The sequence below is a fragment of the Lates calcarifer genome, linkage group LG13, assembly GCF_001640805.2.
Source record: "Lates calcarifer isolate ASB-BC8 linkage group LG13, TLL_Latcal_v3, whole genome shotgun sequence".
Taxonomy (NCBI): Eukaryota; Metazoa; Chordata; class Actinopteri; family Centropomidae; genus Lates; species Lates calcarifer.
In genome coordinates this window covers 9,584,811-9,589,957 of record NC_066845.1, presented here as the reverse complement: position 1 = coordinate 9,589,957, position 5,147 = coordinate 9,584,811, and positions in this window count along the sequence as shown.

Here is a 5,147-nt window from a genome sequence, read left to right as displayed (position 1 = left end):
AAGGTGCAGGTGGGCAGAGCTCAGGTGACTGCAGGGCTGATGAGAAGCAGGAACAGGTGTGTAGAAGGGTGGGGCAGTCAGGTGACGAGAGAAGGAGGAAACAACTGAGGTCAGCTAGAGGAAGGCAGGTCTGGGGAGATAAAGAGAGGAACAGTCAGGGGTCAGAGGTCAACTGAGAAGCAGACAGTGACACTATATGGAATAAATTGATTTTATTGAATTATGTGTTTATGATCTAATCATCGTATCAAAAAGTGCGACACCAAAAGCTACTGGAGGGGTGAAGAAAAGGAAAGTATCAGACAGACAGAAAAGATAACACACAGGGTTAACACAGTTAGTCACAGCTCAGTATTGTCACAGTTCAAAAGAGGCCATTTTCACACAGTAGAAGCCGAAGCTATTATCAAAACTGAACAAAGCAATGGCAACATACTTCATCAACGTCAAGGCTCTTATTCTTTCGTCTTATTCTTTCTAAGGGTTTTACTCTTAGTGCTGAAACTAAGAATAATAATGAAGTCAAATGAGAACTCAAATATTGCACTAACTCTGTGTATTTTAAATTCATGCCTACGCACCTGACCAGAACCTTTTCGCAGAGCACAGTATCTCACATCGTATATTCAATTTACTCTGAAATAACTTCAAAATGCAATTATCAGGTGAAAATGTAAGGATATCTGGGCTGGCCCGAAGCCCCCAGTGTTTCAAGATCCTAACAATGCCACTGCGACACCCTCTTGTAGAGAATAATTATTTTTTGCATATATTGAGTTAAAGCCAGTAGAAAGTTACATGATGAAATGTTACATCATCGTCAACAAACATCAGAGGTTTTAGATAAGACAGCGGCAGTTTGAATCGTCTCCCCACATTAAAACATTGTGGTGAACTGTGCACTACAACTGCAAAATAGAAACAATTACGACCTGATTTTTCTAGATGATAATGCCACAAAAGCGTCATCCTCCAACTGATGGCATGCAACAAAAAATCCCGTGTTCCGATATATAAGCTCTGTGTGTGCCAGCTTAGAGGCACTAACTCAACAGCTAACAGACAAAAGACGCACCATGTCTTTCGGTAAAGGTAAGCTGTTTTTAAATGAAAGTATTTTAGGGTGATTCTTTTTCAAACTGAAAGAAAATGGAAAAACTTGTCAAAGTCACTCCCAGCATTTTTGTGTAACAATGCTTTAGAGGTACTTTGATCGTAATGTTGTGTGTTATGTGTTGTGGGAGTATTGCAAATAAATGTTGAAGGAAAGATTGACACATTAACATTTAATACCTTTACAGTTTATTTCTCTATGGGGGCTGTCTGATTAATGTGGGACTGAAAAGTCTGAAGCCGTCTAAAGTCTGAAATGAGCTTTTAAGCAAAATTCTCTTATAGCCTATTATTCTCTCTGAGGATAATAGATTGACTTTTGACTGTGATGCTAATTCCACTTAGATGTGAAGAAGTTTCCAATTAACATACTATGCAGAGGAGAGCATCATATTTTTTATGCATACTTCTTGCAGAACTCCTGCTTCCCTACATTGTTACGATGTGCATTTCCTTTATGGCGTCTTTACCACTTGGGGAGCGTCAGCGCATGGAGTTACCGTTATGCCACCTTGTGAGGGCAGAAAAGGAGTATGTAAGTAAACATATCATACTTTAACTTCATAAAATTTACAGTGCATTGAAAGTGGCTCAGGCGCTGAAGAATCTAGTCCTGCTTTCACTCATCCATTTCATATGATATATACTCAGTAGTAAAAGCCAATTAACGTGATTACATAAAGGTACTACAAAGTCAAGCTGCCTCTTCACTGCAGATGGGATGACCTGTTGAACCCATTATTAAAAAGTTATGACAGCTTACAGCCTCTGAGCTCTGAACTTCATCATTAACGTTGTTATGATGACTCTCACTCCCTCCCCAGGTTAACATAATGTTTCAAGGGAATCAAACCAATAGTTTAATGCCCCTTGAGGGAATAGCTCCTCCTGTGGGAAACACCACTGAAGAAAACCAGGCCTCTATCTGTGCCATTGACAGCTACCTCACACAACTGCCACCAATCATCAGGGATCTCACTAACCATCACCAGAACCTCATCAAGAACATTGAAGTGTTTCATCATCAGTTCAAAGGAGCTTATGAACCAAAAAAATGCCACATAAATGTGACAACTTCAGACGACTACAAAAACAAAGTACTTGGTTTACAAATCATCCACTTTACCAGGCAATGGGTCGAGCGTTCCTCAAACAGCTCCTGTCACCGATCCTAACTGAAAACACTTTGAACGACTTATTTATTTATTTATGTATTTATATATTTATTGGTCTGTGATTAACATTTTCTATATGTTCTAGTATTTATTCATATTTATTATTAAAGATGTCTTACACATTTTCTGTCAGCCTTGTGTTTTAATTCTCAAACTAATTTACTACTACTAACTTAATATGTTCCGCTGCGGTGGATTTTCTGTCAACTTAAAGTATATTTTGCTAAGACAAACTTGCTACTTAGCTGCTGCTTCAAACCCATTGAAGATGCTGAAAATAACATGACAGCGGGTCAATATGCTTGTAATTATTTCTGTTTTTGTTTGTATTTTAAGTTAGTTGACATGATCTTACAGTGTTTCTACTTCTATCAACATATTTACTGAACATGCTTTGCTTGCTTTAGACAAAAAGGCAGATGTGCATTGAACGAAGGTTAACCGGGCAATGCCTTTTAACTCTCTCTGGTGTTGGTTAGATTACCTCAGATATTTGGTGGAGAAAATGGTTGTCTCAGTTGCTCCTCAAATGTCCTATGGTACTCAAATGTTGTGTCAGAGTTGTGTTATTTAATTTGTCATCATTGTTGGTTTAATGGAATCTATATGGAAGTGATCCTTGCTTTTATGTGCAATTTTTCACTTTAATTACATAATTACACAATCCTGCACTACTGAGAGCTTACTGTTTGTAATCTTATCAAACAATGGATAAGATTCAGACATTTGTTTATAATAAATATGGTAAACCTAAACCTTTTTAGCAGCATATCAACTCAAATAAGTGTTAAATAAAACATACTTATAACTGTGAAACAGTTCACATTAAAATTACCTCCAAATGAGAGTTGTAGTATTAGTATTTGAACTCCCACAGAGTTTGTCCTGAATGCCAGAATTTGATGTGTAGCCTATTAGTAAGAAATATGGTGCAGATGACACAGCCGTTTATTTTTCTCATTTATATCTGTGATCAGAAATGATGACACAGCAAGTAGCATACCCTTTAATAAACTATTTAAACCTATTTGAGTTTTAGAGATAAAGGTCTGTGGGTCTGTGAGAGGGTTTTTTCTAAAAATGTTTCTGAGGGAACTCCCAGAGGTAAAACTGAATCCTACTACAGTAGGAAAGTATTAGGGTGATGATGTGATCTTATCTAAAGAGAATAAAAGTGATCCTCGAAAGATGGATCAGAGAAAGTGTCACTTCAGAGAATCTGCTGCTGCTGACCAAAAGCCCTCTGCTATCATGGATTTCCGTGCTGGTAAGCATCTTGAAGTGTGGCTTGGAGTCCCGCGGTGTACTCGAACCTCTGCGGCTTAAGTTGCACAACACTGATACTCTCCAGGGGTGAATGCAGATCACGCCTCTCTCTCTCTCTCTCTCTCTCTCTCTCTCTCTCTCTCTCTCTCTCTCTCTCTCTCTCTCTCTCGGTGTGTTTGTATGCAAATCTAATCCATGCATCTCTTGTGCTCTGTGCTACAGTCCTCATCTTCCTGTGCCTGCTCATTGCACAAGCAACCTGCGGACCTGTTGGAACAAAAAACGAAGCCTTGAAAGACACCATCCGTTCGGTGAAAGGGCAGATAGAGACTACTGTGGACGGCCTTGTAAGAGCTCTGGTGCATAATTAATTTCTTTACTAATCGAAACGGCACATATAGATTGTAATATAGGGGTAGAAAGCTGCGGGTTTTGTTGTCATTACTTAACGTGCATGCAAACTACTTCTATTGCATTGATTTTCGATTACTCTACTAAATTATTTTAATGGGGAATAACTACAGCTTACTCAGATGATTTATTGAAGTATTGGTATTTTTTTCTGAGTAGTATTAGCATCTTAAAGTACTTATATAGAAAGGTTATAGACTGTTATTATACGATTTGATTAGTATTGAGCATTAGGCTACTATTGTAGGCTAATAGTGTAGCTGCTTGACTAAATGTACCAAGTTATTCTCCACCCCTGGCTCTCATTTACTGACCAAGTCCTTCTCATACAGGATGGATCCGGAGTGGTCCCCGACATGTCCTGTCACCTGTGGAGAATCACGGAGCTGGTCGGGTCGGAGCAGCAGCTGCTCACAGTTCAATGCCTCTCCACCTTTCGCTGCTTCATGATGAAAATGCCTGAGCTGACCCCGGACCTGACGCCTGCGTTGAAGAACATCAGCCAGTGCGTTCAGGATATGGAGTCGCTGCTGAGCAATGGGGCTGAGGCCACGAAGGACTGCACCCTACCCGCCTTTGAGCAGCACATGCACAGTTACGCGTTTGCCAGGTGTCTGCTGCAACGTCTAAAAAGCGTAATCCTGTTTTACGCGGCTAAGAACTAAACTTGTTCTGGATGTTACTTCATAGTATTTTTATTTGTTTGTTTGTTTTTACCACTTATTATCTGTATCTTATGGAGCTCCGGAGCGGCCCGAGAGATATATAAAAGAAGATAGTTTCACTACATTGAGCGCGCGAAAATCAAATACAAATCGTTCTCACGTTTTACTTTATTTGCGCGCACGAGTTGAGTGAATATACAGAGAGCCATGATCACTGACAGCCTCTGTCTCCGAAACATGAAGTGCATTGCACCTACCTCAAATATCAGTGTTAAGTTGATTAGTAACTAGAAAGGCAACATTAGTTAAATTACTTTTATATTTATATATTACATTACTTAATCATGAGAATAGTACAGCCTCATCTAATGTTTTGTCAACTAATTGACATAAATATAGCCTGGACTCCCCTTCACCTTATGCTGAAAGGCACCAGGTATGCTCACTGGTTAGCACCATGAATGTATTATAATTTACTAAAACGTGGGAACAAATTGTATTTCTTGCGCACGCAATA